Below are 24,854 nucleotides of genomic sequence, written 5' to 3'. Positions count from 1 at the left end.
TACGAAGATCAATAAAAGTTTATCAACGGAAATGGGAAGACGTGACTTCGATCGCGAGGAACGGCCACGAGAGGAAAAATTGTGGACTCACCAATTAAATTTCTGGGACACGGTGTGTTTGGCAAAACGTCGATGCCATCTGGCTTCATACTTTACTTTTCCTCGTCTGGCAGCTTCTTCTCTGAAGGATGTCGATAAAATCATTCGAGGGGTCATCTAATTGTTTTCCTCGGCAAGTTCCAGCGAAAGGGGGACGCCTCGTCTTGACGTCGTGACAAACGACGCCTCTCCACAAGAAAAAAAAACGAGCCTCGTCGATCAACGAAAGGATAAAAGGACGGTGACCACCGATTTTTCTGGAATAAGAAAGAACTTCTCTATATCAACCAGTTACGAAGTCTGGTGAAAATTCAAAATCAGAACCACCTTTTGTTTCTCAAGCAAGCCGCTGAGAGGAGTGTACTTTCAAGAGAGTTGCCGGTAGTTTAGAAAGTTTTCGAGAACGAAACTCAAACGTAGAGCGCACGATTAAGAGGGGAAAATTAGAATTAAAAATTTTAAAACCGACCTCGCTTCGCTATTGTAGAAACGCGTTATACAGAGAGTTGTCCAGGCGAATGAAAGCAAGAAAAAAGAAAACAGAGAAATGAGAGAACAGAAAGTGCAGTGGGTCTTATCCTTTTTACGATATTTTTCTAATTTAACTTGTGAAAATTCCACGAAATGCTCCACTTAGGTTTCTTTTCTTCAAACAGGAAAATCATTTCGAATGAATATTTTGTTAATTAAACAATAATAGCACTGGAATATCAAACAAACGTTGCTATTAATAATAATTAATTATGAAGAAATCCTTAGCCTTTTTCGATTTCAGTATCGAGGATTAAATTAGTTGGTCGAATGAAAACGCTAATAACCATCGGTCGATGTTCATTGGACAAGATTTCGGTTCGGTTTAAAGTCGAATTTCCGTCTCAGTTATCCTCGTTCGGGATTCAACCTCTTTCCTCGTTACGCCTGCACCTTTCACCCTTTCCCGTGATGCGTCCAAAGTTTTACGAAGCCACGAGGTCTGGTAGCGCCACCACCGGTTTCCAAACAGGGGTTGTTACCACTTTTATGAGGGAGATTTCGAGCTTAGCCGGGCAGATAACTTCGCTACGCTCGTCGCTTAATCGGCCTCCGACCCAACTCCTCTTCCGCGCCTTCAACTCTTTTCTTTTTTTTCGGTGAGCAGTTTTAACCCCTATTCGTTCGTGGTCTCGCCCCCCTCCTTTGGAATCAAGCGATTCCAGGATCAACCGGAACGGACCATTTCAGCTTCAACGTGAACTGTTTACGAGGCCTGATTCCTTTCTACGTTTTGCGTGATGGGAATATGGAGATTCCACGAAATTGCCTCTCTTTTATTGGTCCAGAAGAAATAAAATAAAATTCCCGGTTTTTTTTTTCTTTCGAATCATTTGGAAATTCCTTGCGATATAATTCAGGAATCGTGGACGAACAGGGGTGTTCTTTGTGAATTTTTAGAAATGGTAGACTTTGACTAAACGAATGTAACAATATTGAAATAAGAATATCCTGGTACATACAATAAGGTACGTAAATTGAACAAGCCACGAGCAGAGACGAAAAGACACCAGAGACAATGATCACACGGAATTTTCGAGGATCGCCTATCCCTTTTGCATCCTAGGGTTCTCACCGTAAAGCTATCTCTCGATTCACGCCACTCGTAGCTTCTTTCTACTTTGAATAATCCACGCTGAATATCCCGAAGCCGAGCCGAGTCTCAGAGAATTATTTAAAGTCGCTTAGGATCAACCGCGTTCAACTGTGTCGGCCATTCTGCTTGCGAACGAGGTTACCGCGTTTTCTCGACACTGTAATTTCTGTTTAATCACGATTTTCCAAAGAATTTCATTTTAATAAATATCTCGTAACGATCATCGTTTCGAATCGATCGAACGGATTACAGGCGTTCGTTTACTTATATTTCACAGTATTTTATTTAACATTTATACGCGGAATTGTATTGATTAAATGGCAATTATCCGGCTGTAAACGAAGCATGAAGAATTATCTGTCAATTTCACGATTCAAAGATATTGTAGAATCATTGCGTCGATCAGAGAATCGGTAAAGGCTCTTACGGATTTCAAAAGATTTCCATACTCATTGAACGTACCATTGAACTCTAGTTTCTCCCTATCGAGTCAATTACCAGAACACTCGCTTTCAATGTTCGCCCTCATCAAATGCGATTCTCATCAAGCGTCGTAAATTATACGGTGATCAATACTTCTTCGATAGCTTTGACCTCGTAAAGGTGAATATAATTTGTATCAAATAAAAATTCTGCGAAGCGAGCAAATTTTGCATCATTATCTTATCCACCCTATCGAATTCTCAATAATTTTCTGTCAAAATTACAATTATTGCAATTACTGTTCTAATGAACCAGTATACAAAAGTATAAAGGGAACGCATTGAGGGGTGGTAGCGACAGAGAAAGGAAGGGACGGTTTAATTTATTCATTGACACCCGGAGCATTTCGGACAATAAAACAGTATCGGTTTTTCCGTATATATCGAATCGAACAGCGCGGCGAAACGAGGCTCGTTTTTGGACGGCAGCCGCGACGGGGGTGGCCGCCAGAAGGGGTGGGTTAGTTTCATTTAAGCGTATCAACCGGTGAATGCGGGCCGCTGTTCTGGACCGGGCTAAAAACGCCTATACGAGACTTCGCTATCGAACAGTTCTCATCTCCGTTTAACTTTAACACCGCCACCGGTCTCCGAACAGGCTTCCGGCTCCCAGTGAATGCATAAAAATTTCATCAAATGGCATCGGTTACCGCTCCAAGACTAACGTGTACGTAATGAAAGCGCTACACGTGCCGCGAGAAATAACGATTCCACCACTTTCCACCCCCACTTTCTCCTACCCCTCGCACCGGTCGAAAATAACGAGAGGGGATGAAAATGAACTCCCTGATACTCGACCATCCCTCGCTATCGCCAGTTTCCGAATATTTCGGTAATTGATATTTCGGGTTCACCCGGCCGATCGTTTGTTTTTCTCCCCTGAGTTCCTTTTTTTAAAAATGCGTCCCTGGACAGAGAATACTTTTGGAAGTTGAACGGATTCTGTCTATGGAGGATTCGGATTAATCTATTCTACTTTTAATCGATTTTCTATGGAGTCACTTTTTTCTGTCGATCTTTTATTCTTTTATTTTTGTAAAACGTGTGTGGTTTTTTGAAATTGATTATGAGAGACACGGTTGAAGGTGAAAGGGGATGAAGAATAAGGAGAAACGAAAGGAGGGACAAAATTCAGCTCATAATCTACGTAACAAGCGGCCTCTCCATCCCTCTTTCGCCATCGTTCTAGTTGAAGGGGCCTCTTCAATAAATCACGTGCTCCAACACCGTGTAAACAGGACTGACTTAATAAATCTAATTATCTGCGGGTGGCGAGCGTTCCTTCGAGGAAAAATAATTTATCACGAAGAATTTTCGATGCCGATACCGTGTTTCAACTCGATCGTCTTTCAAAACTGTCCGTGAGAGAATATTTATTAGCTTAAAGGTGTGGCGTACGAATTTTATGAAAATTTTTACTCAAAATAGTTCCTCTAAATGGTTCGTGTAAATTCGATTTGATAAACATCTGCCGATTCCCATATCGCAGAAAATTTCAAAATGTTTGGGACAGGGAAGGTTGCTAAGTTATTTAATGAGACTTCTTCAAGTTTCTACTTTATCCCTACACTTCTATGCACCTCTCTCCCTCTTCTTTACTCCCTTGATTTACTTTTCTTTCCATCGAACTTCCTTTCCTACGAAACTTTGTGATTACGGATCTGATAGCGTTTCTCTTTTTTATGAGACTTCCTCGAACGAGAAATCTGAACGGGGTTATCGAGACACTGTATCTTCCAATTTAACCCTTTCTTTTCCATTGAAAATTTGGAAAAATGTAATTAAACCCAATACAATTGTTTTAAAATATTTCTGCATCACTTTTTATCAAAAGGAGCCCAAGTTTTCTCTCGAGATGAGCATCCCATTTCTACCCTTATTTTCTTCCTACCATGTAGTTCTTGCATAGGCATTCAGCCAGACACCCTTCTCGTCCTTCTTCAACTAGGAAAACTTCAGCGAAGTGAGAGACCGGTCGACTCCCGATAGCTAGATCCCGTCTGTTTTACGACATTATTTTCCTCGCGCTCCAAACTTCTCGATCACTTTTATTAGAATGCAACCCCGGGAATTAACGTGGCTGCGAATGTCCCCTGGAATTGTTTACCACGCAACTCCCTATTCTACTTGCCGGAGGTCTTTCAACTTCCGACTAGGAGTACGGTTAACAGACTCCCTTATAATCCAAGAAATCAGTAATTGGTTTAAAGAATCACGAACTTCTCGATTCGCTAAATTTCAGAATTACGAGGACACTTTTTTCCCCCGACCTCGTTCTACGTACTCTTCAACGTTTTCGCCTTGTTTCCCGGGATTTTCTCAATCTTATCTTCGAGTCAATTTACCGGCGACCTATTTTTTAAATTCTTTCGTTCCGGCGTTTTCGTCGCTTCCACCAATTTTTCCCGCGACATCCCTCTTTCGTCCAACGACTTCGCCGCCGTATTTTCTCTCGCCCCGTGCTCGTGCATACTCGTGTGTCAGGTTCTCTCGTCGCATAAGGGCCCGTCATCCCGATTTTACCCCGCGGTGGAAATAAAATTTCCTTCGTGCAACGAACGTCGTTATTCGCGCTCCTGCGACTTCCTTCCTCGTACGTTTTCACCTAGCGAACTCTCACGTAGAGGCCTCGTAAAAACCGGTCCGTTCGTGGAACGGGGCTTTAACAAGTTAAACGGCACCCCTTTCGCCGCTACACGGAAGATTTCGTCCCTTAATCCCCTGGCCAGAAACGTGATCCATCATTCTCGGTGGTCAGCTTCATGGCAACCCCTAATCCTCCTACCGTTGCAATTACCCGGACAGGGTTGACGTTGAAATCGATTCAATTTGTTTGTTATTAATTTTTCAGACTGTTCGAGGAAGTTCGCGTGGTCCCAGATCGGTGCACGAGTTCTTGAAAGACTGTCGAATAATTGATCCAAGTTCGATGTTTGAGAAGTTTTGGAATCCACTCGAAAGCCACGAGAAGTGGCATTAAAAGCATCGCGGTTCGAAGAATAGAATTTCTTACCCAACTACTTTTGCCATTCTTGTATCCGAGAATGCTCCGCTAGTCAAACAGTCCTTACGCTTTTTTCGACGCATCCTTGAAACGAGCAAGTGCTAACAAGGTCTTCCTATTTTTATATTTAACACCGAGGATCATTGTATTTACAATTGCGATTATAGAAATTTCACTAGATACATATATTCCTCAGTGTGTCCAATATTATGACTAGATGATGAATCGCTAGAGAGTCTTCCTATAAACCTTCCTACGCCTAGGGAATACTACTATTTTACCATTCTTTCTCTCAGCACTAGCAATCTTAACATCGTTTCAAAAAGATATACAGCCCTCTCGAGGGGAGCATATTAAATCTCAGCCAAAAATTGTTTCACCCTTGGAAGGATAACGTGCCGGATACCCGGATGGTGCAAGAATAATGTTGCGTTGTCAGAAATGTATCCCTGCTATTTTAATTTTATCCTAGCCTCGCACGTTGCTAAGATGTCTAATATATATTTCAAGTTTCGCTCCTCGAATGCGCATATCGCAGAGAATAATTGAAGTTTAGAACGACCATGCCACTCTAGTCGCGCATATTACTTGTCCGCAACGAACAATCTCATGGTCCTCCCGACGTAGCGGGTAGCCGCAGTTTAACATGGATGAAGTAATCGGGAACAAGTTTGATAGATCAGACCACAGACGTTGGTAATGCGTGGTGGCGATTAAGCAAGGCGCCATTCGAGGTCGTAATTACGATGATCGAAGAAGTTCGATGAAACGATCCAACGTCAGTCAGCAGCCGTGCCGATCGCCGCTTCGAGTTTTCAAACATCTGCAACCACGGGGCTCTGCGTTCGTTCGCAGCCGCGACCAACGAGATTTCGACACCGCTCCGTACCTTAACGAGAAAATCGGCCCTCGGGAACGACGTGAAACTTCGGCCGGCAACTTGCCACGATAGCCGCCGTTTCCAGCCCTAGACGTCGGAACTCTTGATCGAGGGTAATTACGTCGGAAACGAGCTTGATCCCCGTTACAATAAACCAACATTCGAGTAGAAAATTTTAAGGAAAAATTTGAAAAATATTCTTCAAAATTGAGGAAGAGCGAGACTTGAATTTTTAATGAAACGACGGGGCTTAATTTTAATTAATCAAGTCCCAAATCCCTATCGATCCCCTCGGGAATATTTTCAAGAATGGCTAATACGCTCCTGATATTAATTTTTCTTGAAATGGTAATTTCTTCTTCTTGATAAAGACTATGCAAGAGAGAAGATTATTTCCAGTTTTATCAAGGTACTAATGTCCTTCCGCGTTGATAAATGCATTCGTACGATGCATCTTAATTCATTATTTCACGTCAGCCCTAGAAAAAGATGAATGCGAATGCATTTCGTATTTTATTACAATACTTTCTGACAGAAAGCTAAATGAATTCATGGAATTAATGAAACGGCGAACGTATGAAACTGAATATTAGAATGTTTCCTATCAGTTTTCATTGAAAAGAAACAGATGGAAAAATTTTGTCTTTTTCCCTTACTCTATTTTTGTACAATTTTCTGGCGTAATTACTTCTTGTTAAAAATTGTCCGCTTTTGTCGAGTTATCGATTTCTCTGTCTCTATCCCTCTCGAGAGAGCCGTACTATACGCGATGCAATCGGAAACGACGAGATTTGACGGAATTTAGTTTTGATGCGATGCTCTCCGTTCCGTGGAAATCCGGCAAAGGCAGTGCCTCGTCGATATCGACGACACTTCCCCGATATCTTCTTTCTTTCTGTTCCGATCTTTTCGTTTGATTCCAGCGTACAAATCGAAAGTGGGCCGCAGTCAAACAAGCTTCGTTTATCTCGCGTATTTCCACGATCGACCGTAGAATTTTGATAGTAGACATTTTCCAGATACAAAAATTCGCGATGAATCGAGAAAAAAAAACCGTACCTACGTGGAACACAAATTATTTTTCTATCGAGTCTCGACTGGTTTTTCATCGAAAGGAAATTGACAATGATTTGCCTCTGAACTTTAAGCACACGTCAAATTGTCACCGTACAGGAACTGAACGAGATTCAACGAAATCGTAGATTTTCGAACGTATTCTCCGTGTATTCAGCATATTCCCATGAAAGCGTGACGCGCGCTCACCGATTCAATTAAATGGCACCGTGATTTCACTAAACGGGTACGCGGAATCCGCAGGGCATTGAAAGGGCAACGATATGTCTGTTCTTTCTGGATCGTGCAGCACGACGGGATCCGAACACATACACCAGTCGAATAGCAAACAGAAGGTCTCTGTTCATCGAACAGAGAAAACTGAGTTTCCCCATTTCCCTCGCACCGTTTCGTATTGTTCCATCGGAATATATGTTCAGAAACTGGCATTCCTCTGCTACCGATCCTCGATTTCTCTCTCTTCCCCTTTGATACTATACCCGAGACGATCGCTATGCTATTTCCGACGGGATGGTCGAAAGGGCTTCGGATAATGTTATATCGTATTTCCGTCTCTTCATGATCTACCGATACTCTTCAACTTTCGATAATTGACGGACCGTGGAGAGACTGCGCCGAGGGTATATAACCACCCCATAAACTCATCGAAAATCTTTAACTTCCCGTTATTACCATCGGTTTATTGTCGACTTTATAAAGCGAGACATTTCCTGAGGGAGTAAAGTCAATTTACTTGCTGGAATTTCGATGATGCAGAATTTCTCTATCGCGGTTCGAACGATTCTCTATTCGTTATGGCACTATTTCATTTATTTCAGTTTTGTAATAAATTTTCTTCTGTCCCTAAATTATTCTACCTTCTTTTTATCATTTAGAATCCAAGCTTCGTTTTGGAAAAGAGTATTAAATCTTGGAAAGGAGGCGAATCGTGTCTTTGCAAATGGTACCATTTTGAAAAGTGGATCAACGAGAAGAGACGATTGGCGTTGGTTCGATCGAGGGACCGATTCGCGAACCATTCCGTATCCGGATGATCCGACTGTATGATGTTCGTTTATCCTCTCGACGATAAGCCGTGGCCGAGTGTCGTCGCAAAAAGACGCTGCTTTCGAAGGGTGTTCGTCGCGAGATGCTTTCTCGGGGGGCCGTCATCGATAACATCCTTTTTCCACGCTACACAGAGTTTACAATCTTTTCAACGTCACCAAGATTACTTATCGCAGTTACAAAAACTGATTGCTTCGCGGTTAGCTGATCGATCGACGCTCGCGTTGATTCATCGCGTTAAATGATCTTGGAAATTGAAAATGATGCGATGAAAACGAGCCGCTCTTGTCGGCAATTTTAAGCCCGTGAACGATCGTGGAAATTTTCTGCTTTATAGAATCGTAATACCGTTATTAAATCGACAATTACGCCGTTTTCAGCGTGAAACGATTCGAAATATAATCGCGATAACAACTGAGCTCGAAAATTTCATTTCTTTTTGTTCACACGGATAAATGTTTCATTTCGAAACATTTCTTTAATGTTCTTAATGATTCATTTGTGATTAATGAATTACCCTCGAGAAAGCAATTTTGAGAACAGCAATGTTGGTATCTAGAAACGATTTCGAGGACTTGCATTTCCTCTCTAAGGACAATTCTCAATAACGTGAAACTTTACGCATAAAGATGTTAAAGACCCGATTCACCAACTTCCAAATTCTCGATTCCATTCGAAACACAAGAACCATATCCAGTAATTGTAAAGTCCCGATTGACCATATGGAAACTCAGTTAATACTTGGTATGTTTATTACACGATCGTCTATTAGATTTCTCTGCACAGTACATTTGTTTAACTCGGTCGAAAAAGCATCAGAAAATTGTTATAAAATAATGACTGTTTTTTGAAAGGTAAAAAGTGTTTTGTAAAAGACACCGAAACATTGTAATAATAATAACGTGTGAATGACATTTACACGAAAAATAATCTCTTATGATCCAAATGATACATTTTTCGACGTTCAAATGGATTTCATTGTTCACTATTTTGTTTGTAATTTATATTTACACAGGCGAAACGCGAGCGGATAAATTTCATTTGTCGAACGGCGTGTTCGCTTTTGATTCCAATAATATTATTTTCACCAATCGTTCAGCGTTATTCAATTTCCTGCGTGTTATTTTAACGCATTGTTTCATCCCATCGAGATATTCCCGATTTAGGAAACCTTTACAATATAATTTAACCGCGTTTCGATAAAACAGAGTCCATTTTGGGATTTTTTAGCGCATGCCAGTGAACTATTTGAACAAAGTAGGAATTAAAATACGACGATGTTTACATAACAAAATTCGACGAACGTACCGTTTACTATACGAGAAACAATTTTATTTTGTCATATTCCGTGAAAAAGAAAATATTTGAAAACACACACGAAACCCTTTGAACATTTCTTATTCAGTTTTGCACTTTTTTACCTCCTCTTGTTACATCTATGGATAGGAAACGTTGGTTTGATTTATATTCAAAGGGAAAAAATGAATAGGTGGACAGAATCTAGTTACCAGTAATGGAGATTTCGAAATACGCATCGAACACGAGTGATCAACGATACCGTAATGAGATTTTTACATATTCCTGCTTTTCTATCTCTCCAACTCTGCTTGTTTCATACGGTAATAATAATAGTAATATGACATTCTGAGGGAAAGCTGCGAGATATGAAATATGGAAAATAGGAAGGAAACTGCGAACGAAAAAACGGATCGAACTGAAACGCGTTCAAATTACGAATATAACAGCGAATTGTGCCTTTGAGTTGTCAACTAAATTAACTCGCAATTTCAAATTAAATTTAAATATCATATTTATAATATTGAATTAACGTATTAATATTTGAGAAACAAAATACAGGAATATTATACCGATAATGTAGATTAGCAAACTGAAAGCTCAAGTAAGTAAATTTAAATTTAATAATTATGTGCTTAATAATTTCTACATTACATATTGTAATGAGAGTATTTGATGTTAAAACAGTATCGTTGAAGAATGCCAAATATATACACTAATATGATTGGTATTATTTATAAAAAAAAGAACTAACCTTAGGTATACCGGGGTTAGGTTAGGCCACCACTTATGTAATTCTGGTTTACCGACGGCGACTCCACTCATTGGCGACTCCACACAACATGCTACAACTCAATATGGCGTCGTACAGACCTGTCAAAGCGCGCCAAGTACACACATTTTTATGTACTCGTATCTTTTAAACATTTCCTAAACTTTTCAGGTCAAAAACTACAAGATTTGATAATTTTTAACCAAAAATTTTTGGACCCCCGAAACAAAGTGCAGCCGAATTAAGCAAAAGATTACAATGTAGAATCACTTAACTCGACTTTTTAATTATCTTTTAAAACAATTTAAATGCTTCCAAACTTTTTCGCGGTAGTGTATCTACGTTTCGAATAAATAAGAATAAAGTAAGTACGTGTACTTACATGATGTAGTTTGTTTGAAGTCATCTATGTATGTCGCAGTGGATGCCATCGAACCTCTCTCGTCCAGATTCCACACAACACTAAACGTTTCCAGAGACGATGTTTACAAATTTGGCCCCCACCTCCTTACCGTGCCGTCGCGCAGCCAAGCATGAAACTGGATAAATTTCATATCAAAATTTACACGTATTTAGAATTTGTTTCTGTCGTTAGACGTTCTTTGAAATTTCGCTTTTTTTCTTCTCATATAGTTATTTCCAATTCCTACTCGGTGCATTTCCCAGTACGGTCCCAGACAAAAATGAAATTGTAGTAAAACCTTTGATCAAAATATTGGACGAAACGATGCAATATAGTATTCTTCATTTCAATAGTTAAAAGAAAATAAGTGAAAACGTGTTTCAATGGGATAAATAGAAAATAGGAGCTTTCCACCAATTCGTGATGAAATCTATAGGTACTATTGAAACGACGTATTAAACGGTACAGAATAGAAACAAATACATTCGTGTCTAGTGTACTGTTATTCGTTCACTTTTCTTTTTCAACCTTTTTGTATTCGTATTTCCGTTTTCGAACGGTATCACCATAACAATAGTCTCGAAATCGATAGACCGTGATGTTACTCTATTAAATCATTTGTGTAACAAGCGGAGGTAGTATTTTATATTTTTCTAAATGTATTTCCATTATTCATCGAATGCAAAAATTGTTTAATATTAAATCTGCTTACCTTTTCAAGTCAATTTATTTTATAATTTTAATTTTCTTAGAATCACTGTTGAAGACACACGATCGTTTATCATCCAGATTGCATTCTAAAGCTTTCCAAGGAATCGCGAGGTATCCATCGATATTCCCATGAATCCGTCATCCGTTATCGGGCTCGATCACCATGACAATGCACCTAGAATTCATGGCGTCGAGTCACCTCGACGCCAGTCGTGATCATGGCCCACCCAGGCGCGAACCAACTCTGGATCACTTGAACCTGACTGTGTTACAGCAGGAAGCTCCAGCCAGTTTCCGGTGTATGATTTTCAGGAAGATGTTATTGTAAATCGTTCCTTAGAATTACCCCTTGAAAACAAATAATTTTACCGTGTAACACGATGTAGAAGATCTTGATGAAAATGCATTAATAAATCTATATTTGTTTTAATTAACACCTTACCTAATGATGAAACGAATAAGCAACCTTCTACCTTCGATCGCAGGCAGTTCTGACAATTTGGAAATTTTCGATGGAATCTTAAACCCTCTTCTGAGCATACACTAGGGTATGCTATCGTTCTTTATGGATTTTGCTCCGTCAAATCCTTGCAGCTAAGCAAATCTCCCAAAGCCGCAGTATTTCGATTCAGAAATTCCTCCGATACCTCTTCGGCAATGACGAGATTCGCGGAAGTGAAAAACATCGATGGAAGACTCGTCCCTTTCATCGGTGTTTTCAGGGCGAAGGAGGAAAAAATGGAGCGCGTTGTAGAAATTCTCACGAAGATTTCGCGAGGAAATCCAAGCTTCTTTCAGTCGGAAAACGTGCAACGGTAAGCGAAGTAGGAGTTTCCGTGACTGGGTTGAAACGTTTAAAAACGATTGTTTCGTTAACCATTTCCTCGTGACGATGACATTTTTCACCTCGTTATCGGGCCATTCGTGGCCACGCGATTAATAGCGCTAAACCCCGGGAAGAAAAGGAATCCAAGCTCGCTCGTTTTATCGATATTCACATGCGAACGCGCAATAAAACCGTATCGCAACGTACGACAGCTCCGCCCGTGGACAAGTAGCTCGAAGGAAATACGAGGAAAGCAGAAGGAAAGGAAGGAAAAATCGAGCGTAAGGGAGTGTAATCGAGTGTGTAGCGTTATTGCTATTGTCAAATATCACGATCAGCGAATACTCGACGCCGCGGGATCGCAATATCGAACGGACGTGAAAACAGGGTCAAACTGGTGACACCGTTCCTTCCCTGAAGCGCCTCCCAGAGATTATTCGAACGAGTAGCCGATTCTGACCTAAATACCACGCCTATTTATTGTTTTATACCCTTACGTCGCACTAAATTATCTAAAATTTGTTTCATTAATTATCTTTGACTATTTTCCTTTTGACTATTTGAATTTTTCCATAAAGTACCATTCATTTAATATTTATCTATGATTACAAAAGTCTGTAGACTTTCAAAGACTTTATTTTCATATCGTCTGCTGAATTTTTCTTTGATTGAAAGGAATAAGGGTGTCGAGAAGCAGTAGGAGCTATAAATTGCAGCACGTGCTCTCGAATGGTGTTTTATTACGCGTTATTGTGCAGTTGAATTACACTTAAGCCGCGTGGAATCCCCGAGAAGCTAATAACAGCGACAGGAGAATTTATTCGAACCTTTGAATTTCAAATCAACTAGGACGCTGGAACGAATCGTCCTACGCTTTGTATCCATTTCACTGATCACACGCTGTTTCCCTCGGCAATCAACGTTCCCCGGACGATTCTAAAAATTTGCAGACGATCCTTCCCCTTTTTAGTTTTCCACAGAATTTTATTCTTTAAGGTTGACCTTTAAAGTTTTCCGCCCCCGATAGATCACTAATCTCGAACGGTGAAAACGCGTTTATACCGTTCAGGGTGGAAAACAAAACAAATGCGGTTGTCGAAACGGTCGATTTACGAGGAACAGCTCCTTTTATCAGATTCCCAAACACCATTTTCATCAGACACTCTGTATGATAGAAACACGTTTCGAACGAACGCAGCCCGGCAACTGTGTTAGCCAGGGAAAAAGGAGAAATTGCTGGGCGTAGGTGTACCTATCATCGAGCGCCATTCAGGCAATACCCGAGAAGCTTTATGAACGATTGAACTCGTATTTCCGACAGAAAGTACATCACCGTGGACGTTTCAACGACGAAAACAACGAACAGCGTAGCACGGCTCGAAGGAAATATGAAAGTTACGCCCGATCGAGCAACTATATTTCATAACTCATGATGACGACGTTACCGGAAAGAATCGATATCAGTTTTTAAGTAGCCGCTGGCATTTCCTTTATTTTCCTTTAATATATTTTAACTTAAATAAATTTTTATCCGTCTTCAAAGGTGCTTTTTCTTTCCCATTCTGGCTTTATTTTTCTCCAAGCATCACGATGGATTTTAAGTACCATTTTATCGGCAATTTACGTCCAGATTCGAGCTAATTAGTCGTGGAATTGTTTGCGGCTGCGAAAGGATTTCACCATGATTTCTCACCGCGTGCCCATCATCCGCGTAATTAAGTCTGCTCGTGAAGGCAGTAAAACATAATAAAGGGGAGAAAGAAGTTCTCGCTTGGAAATTTCCGACGATATTAAAGGTTCCACGGGTTATTCGGGGTGGATCCTTCGTCCCGTGGAATGCTTGAAATTAATAATTTCATACGTGCCTTTGATCTAATCGTATCGAATGGCCGTTTTATGCCTGTTACACGATAAACTGATACAGTTCCACGTGGTTCGATAAAAATGAAAAATATACGCCGTGACTCGATTCGGCGATAGTAAACCGATCGTTTCTCGATTGCTGTTCGAACGAGATATAAACGCTTTGACGGTCTGCTATCAGACACGGGATCGCCTTTCGAACGAGATGAAAGCCGGGGAAAAAACGAAAGAAAGCTTTTGCACGGTTTACACGGTATTACGGGGAATCCATGCTGATGTAATCCCGGCGTGTAGCTTCATGAAGGTCGCAAGAAATTCCCGATGAGGATCGGTGAACGGATCCATCCACCGGCAATCCGAAAGGCTCTTCCATATATGTATGCACCCGGTAATTCCATCGTTCGACCTTTTTTCGCGACCACCGGCTGCTGGATCGTGCGACGCTTCCATGTTTCCTACCCTCTTCGAATTCATTTTCTCCCCCCATCGAAACGAAACCGAGTCACGATACGGGGTGTAAATAATAATCTACATCCCCTTGTTAATGCGAACATGAAAGAAAGAAAGAAATTGAAACGATTCCCTTTATGGAGTTTCTATACTTTAAAAAGTTGTATAGAAAGTAATAATGCGATCTTCGTTTTACTTCCAGTCGAAGCTTAATTGCTGTAAGCGTTTCCTCGTTAGAGAAAAATCAAGGGGAATACAGTTTCTGAAGGAGAGATTTTAGAGAATCCTGTGTTCTTGAACGAGTAAAGTGACGTGTATTATGTAAAGGAGTTGAAAGTTAGCTGATATTAAATTCGCGCCGGAGGCGCAACGTGTAAATTAAAAATCGTGTTTTATCAAGGGAAAGAATTCTTCTCTGGGTGGAAAATTTTTCCGCGGCAAACAAATATCGCGAGATCGTTTGCCCGAGAACTTGTTTCCTCTCGCCTGTACGGTGAAAAGAAGAATGATTTGCATGTTTCATAAAGCTCCAACGTGATCCGCGTCGAGAAATGCAACATCCTCTCTCAAGGTCAGTCCGAAATTCACAATTCCGGCTAGTAAAAGGATATTCCGAGATTCCAGCAATTCTCCTACATACATGCATGTCGTTATGGTAATTTTGATCCCCGACGGTGCTCGCACGCGCGTCGAATTTTCCCCCGGGATACGCCGGGATACCAGGGTCATATTCCCTTTTTGAGCATCTCCCTGATATTTTCTTTACCGTTCGTCCCCGGCTTTTGCATGGAACGACGAATAACAATGTCCCAAGTACTTCCGGATAATAATAAAGATCGTTACGTAGCACGGTGGTGCAAGCAGGGTGGAAAATTTGTAGGGAATAACAAAAGGGACGGGTACGTCGTCTTCCTGGCTCGTAGAAACGTACAGTTAAGCTCTTTTTCTGCTTACAACTTGTTATAAATTTTCCTCGTTAACTACGTCTCAACTCTATGTTAGCAGCGTTTAAAGTAGACGGATTTTTATTTTCAGATCGTCTAGTAACGGTGCTATTTTATTGAAGCACTTTTGAATAATGTATTTGTAGATATTTGTAGACTCGTCATAACAAGTGGTATGAACGTGCTTGAAATTTATGGCACGATTAAAGTCCCTTGAAAATGTATCGGTTTGAAGGTATATAATAAATTCTATCTTTGATAAGTGGCAATTCGCTTAAGCAAACCGTCATTGCCGAGAAGTTGATTCGAACACCATTGAACGTCTGAAACGTGTAAAATCAAATAGAAGAACCAGCGGTTAATCAGGTCGTGAAGAACCTGGAAGAAAAAAGGGAGAAAAAGAAAATGCTTCTTTGGTATCGCGTAGACGGTTCGTCGAAGGAACGAAGTTATAAACGAAGCCGGTGTGGCTCGAATAAAAATCAGAGGTTGAGGGTGGTTACGACGTCCCCGCGGCGGGAACCCGGGATGAAAACTCGATCAGCATCGTGGCCGGGGTTTGGGGCGGCGGTTCGGTGGATGGGAGGAAGGGGGATGAAAGTCGTCGGTCGATGGACGAAGGGTGTCCACCACCGCGATTTCTTCCCTAGACGGCCATACGTACACCGACGACGAGGATATCGTAGCTTTCGAACGGATGAGGGCTGGGGCGGGGGTTGGACACGGTCGTGGGTTGATTTCAAATGATCCTGGATTTCCAGGGGGTGAATAAAAAAGGAGAGGTCCTCGGGAAAGTGAAATGAATTTCTCGTGGCAAACCCTTCTTTCCCTTTTTTTTCTCTTCTTCCTCCTCCTTCTCCTCTGCTAGCCCCTTTTGTTTCTCTCCCTGTTTTTTCACCTCTGTTAAGGGTGCTCTCGTGGTCGAGTTTTACCGGGACCAAGAGATCAATGGAAACATAGAAAAGCGGAAGAAGAAATCTTCCACGCGAAGGTGGTTCCAGGGATAAAGGAGGAAAATCTCGAGGGAGATGAGAATTTCAATGCGAATCGTAGTCGCGGATGATGATCGATCTTTTTCGGTGGTTGGCTATCAGGAAGCAGGAGCTCGAAAATGCTTTGACCGTTGCCTTCGTTCCGTGGATTCCCCTCTTGTGGCCCGGATGCCTGGATACCATTCATGCTACCACCGGATGAATAGCTAAGAAGGAAATTTGTTAAAGGGAAACGAGATTTGATAGTCCCGCTTGGCTTCTTTTTTGTTTCTTCTTCTTCTATTTTTACCATCACCGTGTTCCTCTTTCGGGTTCGATAAGAGAAAAAAGGGAAAGTTCCTCGGTGAATTTGTGAATTCTCTTGTGGTAACAATAAACATTTCCATGGTAAGTGGTGCTCATCGATGATGACCGTTTTCCTTTTAGTTTTCGAGGATATTGTAGCTTCGTAGCTTCGAAATTCAATTCAGCAGAATTATTTCGATTTCCTTCAAAAATGGTATTTTAATTAATTATCTCCAAATCTTTTTCTACTAACTCCTCACATACACAGATTTATCTAACCACCAAGGTGAACTTCTGGCTTCCAGGAACGCGTCGAAGTGTCGCGGAGTGACCACGAACGAAGGAGAAAAATTGCAAACACTCGTGAAAAAGTTCTTCAGTTCGAAGTAGGTGTCGCTGTTATGGACGGAAAGGAAGTCGAGGGGTGGTTCATCGATCTTCCTCGCGGCTGGTATCAGGACGGCATAGGGATGGAGGTGCTTCTGGCTTTTGCCTTTGTTGCCTGTTCCCGCTCCTTTCTTCGGCCCGTCGAAACCAGGTGGTTTTGAAATATCCAATGCAGTAGCGAGATCTCTCCCCTTTCACTCCCGGCTCACCGCCGAAGAGTTTACCACCTGCACAATCAGCCTCGGTGGTATGCAGCCGGTATTCGGCACAGAAGTAGTTTTTCCAAGGCCCTCCCCCCGAGTTTGGTCGGCATCGAAGTTTCAAATGAGTTTCCTTTGAAATTTAACTCGTGCCGGTAGCGTGAAAGCATCGACCCGTGCGTTAGCGAACGCTACACGTGTCCGTTGGAAACTCGATGGGGCGGTTTTGTTAGTCAAACGCAGAATTGAAACTTCACTCATGATTTACGCTTGATGAAAAAGCCTCGATAGATACAGGCTCGGTTTCGTCTGCTCCTCTTTTCTCCATCGACGAGAACTGCTTCAAGATTTTCTTCTTCGTCGCGAAGGATCTTAAGGAAAATATTAATTATGGAAATCTTTTGACCGTTTGGAAAATAAATTGAAGTAAATATATTCGAGGTAAGTGGATAGCAAATAAGGAAACACAGCGATAGAAAGGATGAAAAAGGAAGAGAATGGGAGACAAGGAGGTAGAATATCTGAAAACGAATAATCTGAGTCAACGGATTCTTCTCGCAGACAATCCTGGTATTCATCCTCCGGAAAATTATTGGATAATCCTCTTTCACCATAATAATACGGTACAAACGATGAAACTTAGATATATATGTATATATTTCATAACTTCTGCCGTTGTGTCTTTATCCTTCTTAAGAAGATACTCGGTTCTCTGAACTGGCACGAGTCCTCGACACCATGCCATTATCATTTTTGTCACACCGTGCTCTACAATCCATTTCAATTTAACTTATCAAATTAATTACAGAAGTGGCTCTCACTCGATCCAGAATAAATTTGAAGTCCATTTTTGAATGCAAACTACGAGAGTATTAAGGCTTGGTCCTTTACGATTTAAGAACCGTAAGCATTTCCAGTCTTCATTGATGATTTTCCAAGCAACTTTCACTCTAGAACAAATAATAAGGAAGCAACGTAATCATGTTCCTGGATCGATGGACTGACCCGAACAGAAGTTGATACAGTAAGCGTTAAAGTAGCTTGAGCTGATGTCGACTTACACGCGGCGAACTAAGCCGAGTTTGAAGCTCCGCTTAAATTTTAAACGGAAGTGGAACAGAGTTGCCCTAAGTCGAAGGTTTACTGGACTTAGCCGAGGAATTTCGTCGGCGATAATTAACGCCGGATCTCCGAAGACATTCCTCTTGGGAATAAGTAAATACCTACGGAACGACAAACAATTCGAGAACCTATCTTCATTTACGTTGCAAACATTGATCTGTCTAAATCACTTACTACATCCTATAATAAATGATAAGCTTCTAAAACAAATTTGTACAGAGTCGTACAAATATTTGTTATACTACGATTATATTAATTACTGATTGTTTCACGAGAATTGACACGTACGATGAAAATAACGCATTAGCATCGGGACCAATATTCCACGTTTCGTTTCATTCCATTCCCTCTGAAATTGTTAATTAACTAGCATCCGAAACAATGACAGAGATATTTAAACTGTTCCGCGTGTATACAGGTGATTAATTGTAATTGATACTAATATTCAATATTTGCCAATAATTCCTGATCGACCGTTGCCCAAAATTGTTTCGATGGAAATGTACCGTGCGCTGAACGGTTCTGTTATCACGCGAATGAAATGAAATAAAAAAGGGAAAAATTGTTCACTGTAAACTGGTAGATGGAAAAACGTTGCTGTTATTTCGAGGGGAGAGTATTTTCGGTTCTTTCGACGTTACAGGATGGAACGAATCAGCTTTTCAGTATTGTGGAAAAACGCCGTCGGTAGACCCGGCGGCCACTTACCGGCCGGGACAGAAAAATTGCCGCCTATTTTCCAGCGAAAACGTTGAAAGCGTGTAAAATAAAAATTCGCGGCTGACTTCCGGATGTTCCATCTGGTCGACACGCAATTTTTTCCTCCCTCTGTCGATTGTCCGCCATCGCGAACGTGTCACCGTCCTGGACGAAACGTAAATATCGTTCTCATTATTCAACAGTATCAACCCCCCTTGTCATACGTTCGAGCCGACGTACCGTTGATTTATGACATGGAAATTCTTTTCACGGTTGTTAAACGAAACTCGACGTAATCGAGGCTCTTAACGCGAACCTTCCTCCCTCTGGTTGATACCACGGGAGAAAAAAAAGAAAAATGAAAAAGAATCACCTTTGAAATTCACGACAATCGCGCCCAACTAGCTGGTCCCATGGAACCAGGTATTGCAGATTCGTTGGGTCGAGAAATCGAGCGACAACCGTCATTTTTCGTGCGAAACCGTGTAATTTTTAACGCCAAAAAATAAGGCGTTCCATCCATGTGTTTCATCGTTCAAATAACAGTATCACAGGTAAATTCTTTTTTCTCTTTCGCGTTTCATCGACCGCAAAAACAATTTTTTTTATATAATAAATGTTATAAAAGTTACGTCGAGTTGAATAATTCAGCCTGTACGTTAGCTTGACAATGTTACAGAAGTTGAAATTTAACCGAGGAAAATGTTGTGACTCGTGCTTCCAGTAATTTGTTATTTCAACGGTGGAAAGAGGGGAATTAATTAAAATGAAACGAACCACCGAGAGAAAATATAACTCTGTGAGATTTGTACGAGTTGCAGGAACGAGAGGAATAAATAAGAAATTGTGGCTGACTTTCCGTGATCCGGCTGCGCTGAACCTTCAACTTGGAAACAGCTTACACTTTACATTCAGTGTTATTCTTTCATTGTAAATTAAACATTCTTTTTGCGGTTTGTTGTTCGTTTAAAAACAATTTTATCAGGTCATTTCATAATTCCTTGCATATTTATACTAACAATTTAACCATTGAGGAAATTCTCCACTTCAGTGTTACAAAAATGTTTTAAAAAAGGTATGAAAATAAGAATTTAGCTTATTGGCACATTCCACTGCTACTGCGTCTGATCGCCTTCTCCATCATAGACCTTTACTACTGTGTCAGCATATTCGTGCGGTACGCCACTGGTGGAATGGTAATAATGTAAGATAGCTCGGCTCGCTCGTAAAAGCTTCTGAGAAGCAACCTTCGACAATCGGCTTACCCACACAAATGGGTAACCATGAAACTACCCCAAATCGTCAAAAAAATATCAAGTTAGAAGATATAATCGTCATAAAAAAGAACGATGCATTTGAAAAGTGAAAGAAACGAGCATAAATTGTCCCATACATTTGAACTCGAAATATTTTTCCGCTTGCCTTAATACCGATTCAATTTCATCCGTTCAAATGTTCGAGGAAAAACTAAAAAGAACGTAATAACGAAAAACAAAAGAGCTGTTCTGGTTGAAAAACGAGAGAAAATTTCCAACGATAAAAATTTTTTCTGCGCAATGAATTAATGAAATGATTTTTACAAAGGAAAATGGAAGATTAATTCATTTGTATACAATGAGAAATTGATTGAAAAGTAAAGTATTATAATTAATAAACTGAAAAAAAGTTATTATTGGTTTACTGTTAATTTTTATAGTATACGTCGATTATGGTTATGACGTTACGGGGACAAAGGGAAGCAGAGAGACGGAAAATGACGAAGAAACGTTGAAGAAAGGAAATGGGAGACGAAATGGCTCGAAAGTGGGCTCATCAGTATGCAAAATGCAGGAGTCGCGAGGGGTGCACGCGTACACCCTCGTGTCCTCCATTTACCCGACTGGCAGCCATACTGGCTGGTGCTGTTCAACCATCTAAACCCCTCGGAAAACCAGCAGCGTTACTCGCCTAACCTGTTATTCGCATCATGAGGACAGCTCGCGAACTTTTCTCCCTTTACACGCTCTTTTTCATGCACGAGTGCCGCGGTAAATACGTTTGCGATTGCGTTCCACAACTCGTGCGTTTCTTTGACTGCTTTTTCCCTGATCGAATGCAGAAACCTTCGTGCACGCACCGGATTATTTATTCTTTCGTTCTTATAAAGAACAAATCTACGTAGCTTGAATCGTGGCTGACTATGTCGGTCTCGTACTACTGAACGGGATTTTCCGAATAGAAATTAGAACTACCCTTATTTTTCTAACGTAAAAAGAAATATAAATATGTATTTTAATTTATAAATTAACTCATTGTTAACCGAAAGAGGGTTTAACCTTTCAGTAGAAGCTTCTAATGAAAAATTAAGTAGTAAACTCAATAATAAGTCAGCCCAACGGAACAAACGCGTTCTAGAAACTCGTATCGCGTTCCTATTCTTCGTATATCCTTCTTCATCTCTCAGACTACTTCCTGTAGATCTCGTGATATCATTTTACCTGCCGGATGTCCTTATTTCTACTTCCACCTAGGTTCAAGCTCACCTCACAGAGAATGTTCATTTCGTTCCCCTCCCTTCTGTTTTCTTCTTCCTCGCGCTTTTTTTATCCTATCCCATCCCCTGTGAACCGACGCGGCCTCCATCGACGAGGGCATCTTTGATGTTCTAACGAAGTTACTTCGCTAAGAAACTGTGTCGACAGTTAGATTCCCTTCTCACGCTCTTGCTACCGCTCCGTCGTCGCGAGTTAACCGAGGCTTCCTCTTCCTTCTTCACTTTTCCTCGAGAAGATTTCTTTCCAGGCTACGTCGCGACGACATACGCGTGGCTGTTTTATTCATCAAACGGCTAGCGATAGGATTTTGCGTTCCGACTACAAGACGAGGAGGAAAGTTTGTTTAATTACCTAGTCGCGGTCTTAACGGAAGCAGACCCGCGAATGGTTGAATCGCGAGCGTTCTTGAAAAATTAGCGACCACCTTAAGGAGGTGTAGAACGCAGAGATTGCGCCGAGGGGATGATAAATTCATGGCCTAGATGCGGGCGTTATTCGCCGCGGTATAATTCCCCGCGAAATGGCGAGCTTCGCGCGGTTGAAACGGAATGTCAACGATGACGATAATTCAAGGTGCTTCCAAACTTCTCGTCTCGACTGAAAGCTTGAATTATCGCGAGTTTCCTCCTCTTTCTTACACTCGCGAACAGACTACGTCACGATAAAACGTATCCCCGCAATGTTATATCTTCTTTCCGTGATTGCTTGCCACGACTGGCTCGGTGTAATTCGAGAATTTCGTTAATTCACTTTTATCCTGGAATCCTCGATGCAAACATCATCACCCGTCGCAAGATATTTTAATTTTAATTCACCTTGGTAAAGGTCTAATTGATTACACGAGAGAACGCGGGGGCTAAGCGAAAGAAATGAAACCACCAAGTTTTTCCTAGTCTACATTGTTCCTCGTTTAAATGAACGTTCTCGAAAGCTGGTACGCGAGTTAATTGAATCACGCGCGATACGGGAAATTATAATTCGATGCTCCCCGACCAGACGAGCCGATGTACCTCGAGATAACTCCGAGTTAGTCACCGCCTCTATTGTACGCAACAAAAGGGGACGTGACAAAGCCCCGTGGCTGCGAGCCTCAGTCTCCGTCCATCCGAAGAGAGAGCTACAAGAAAGGCAAACTCGAGCAAGATGGACGAGCCAGCTGGAAAAACGAGAACGAACCCTGCCAAGTAATTGGAGAGCGACGCCAGTGGTGGCTGTCGAATCTTGAAAATCTTCAACTTGTTACGAGATCACTCGTGGATCTCTGAATACTCCAAGGGAAAATCAAAATTGACAATTGTCTTAAATCTGTGAAAACTGTTTTAACCGTTCAATCCGATTTAAATCCTTCTAATGTAAATGCATTCCCCGTTGCACCAAACGATTTTCGTTGATTTTAAATTACATAAGAAGTTACACGGGCACTTGGTTAATCTAATGGTATTGCAGTCTCGGTCGGAGTAACGTGTAACGCAAGAAAGGTGATCGATAAAAGCTCGGTGAACCGGGACCATCGTTGGCCCGATTAGTTTGGGTTAGTAGGGGTCAGGTTTATCGCAGCACCTACATCTCGCCAATGTAGACTTTGGTGATTTTAGTTTCTATTAAAAATTTTTCATCCTCGTTAATGCAACGACTGTCACTGAATATCAAACCCAGCGACACATAAAGGAAATACGAATAATGCAATGATAAAAGAGAGGGCTGTAAAACAGCGAGCTTTACATCAGCAATTTCATTTTAAACAGCTTTCCTCGTTGTCTCGCTGAATTCGCTTTAAAACCTTTCGATCGATTGAAACTGGAAAATACTGCGAGAACGCTTTTTCTACCCCTCTTCTTTTTTTCTCTCCTTCTACTCTCAACAGGGAGTGTTTTAAAATTCCGTCATAAATGTACGAATAAAGAGTCGCGATCGTGTACGGTCGATTGAAAAACCGGGTCGTTTTTCGCGTCGATCGGACGGAATAATCGATGGACGGCAGGTTAATTGCTCGGTATTCGACGAATTCGAAAGTGTCGTCGGTTGTCGAAAAGTTGGCGAAAAATCGCGAACCCTTTCGCTCTGGCGATCCGCGTAATCCGCTTCGACGGATAACCGTGTGTATATGCCGTCTCCCACGAACGATATTCGACTTTTCTCGATAAACAAAATCGGATTAAAAAAGCGGACGGCAAGCATTTTCGTATTGGACCAGGCAAAAAATTAATGGCTTCTCCACGACGTCAATATTGAAACGCTCCAATAGAAATCTCCTTCGCTTTACGATCAATTGTTTGCTTTATCACACGTTTAATTGTGGATAATCATTGTTATTTCTATGGCAAAAAAAGAAACGATGAATAATTCGATCGGAAAGTAATTGGAATGGCGTAGAGATAAACAATCCCGTCAATTATTTCTGTTCTCTTTTTTTCCCTCTGTTTCAACTTTTCCAATTGGAGGCGAAAGGAAGTTCAGTTTATTCATCGCGCTTTCATCGAGGAACTTGCCTGTCTGTTTCTAACAGGAAGATAGAGGTGTTCCGGTGACGCGACGCGTGAGAAAGAGTAAACGAGCACCGGTAAACGATGTTTAACGACACCGTGAAAACTGATTCTCTTGTTACTTTTTCAATTTCCTCTCGACGCGTAGAACGAACTTCCTTAACGGAACTTTCCTCTATCTCCGGGAAATGTTAAGCTTGAATTCGAACGAAACGTGCTAGCAAGTATCCTTCATCTGTTATTCCAAAGAAACACGACCGAACGAGGAAAGTTGAAGTCTCGTTATACCTTTCGTTAACGAAACCAGGGGGAAAAAAAGCGAAGAATTTTATATAAAATTCACTTTGCAATTCTTTACACTAAAGATTTCACTTTGATCTTAAAATTTAGTTACGAACTTACAACTTACCCCTTTCAAGATTCGCCAAAAAATGAAAAATCATTTCTTAGGGTTTCCACGTCGACGGTGGTAATGCGGAAGCGTCTAAGTTAAGAAACACCCTCGTAGACGGCTGGCGTACGGTCGATCTGCAGCCAATGGGGTTTCGCTTGGTGCGAGTTGAATGGCGCGCATAAGGCGACTCTCCTTGAAGAGGACGCGTGGAACGAGCAGCGAGGCTCGTAAGGTTGCGGCGAAACGACTTGGTGGGAGTTGCATTTTTATCCGGCATACT

At 41.3% G+C, this 24,854-nt stretch overlaps 1 protein-coding gene and 1 long non-coding RNA gene across 2 annotated transcripts in view; one reads left to right on the top strand and one right to left on the bottom strand.

Moving 5' to 3' along the window:
* LOC114872728 overlaps positions 1–10,801 on the bottom strand; it is a 51,420-nt gene extending 40,619 nt beyond the window's left edge. The window contains exons 1-3 of the long non-coding RNA XR_003788814.2: positions 10,664–10,801; positions 10,264–10,382; positions 92–356 (exon numbers count right to left, since the gene is read on the bottom strand). This is a non-coding gene — a long non-coding RNA (uncharacterized LOC114872728). The remainder of the gene's footprint in view (positions 1–91; positions 357–10,263; positions 10,383–10,663) is intronic.
* The window catches only part of LOC114872727 (lachesin-like), a 73,191-nt gene that overhangs the window by 31,912 nt on the left and 16,425 nt on the right, over positions 1–24,854 (top strand). The gene's annotated exons all lie outside the window — the stretch shown is intronic.

The sequence above is a fragment of the Osmia bicornis genome, chromosome 14 (assembly GCF_907164935.1).
Source record: "Osmia bicornis bicornis chromosome 14, iOsmBic2.1, whole genome shotgun sequence".
Lineage (NCBI taxonomy): Eukaryota > Metazoa > Arthropoda > Insecta > Hymenoptera > Megachilidae > Osmia > Osmia bicornis.
The sequence above is the reverse complement of the archived record's forward strand: the minus strand, read 5'-3'. Positions and strand labels throughout refer to the sequence as shown.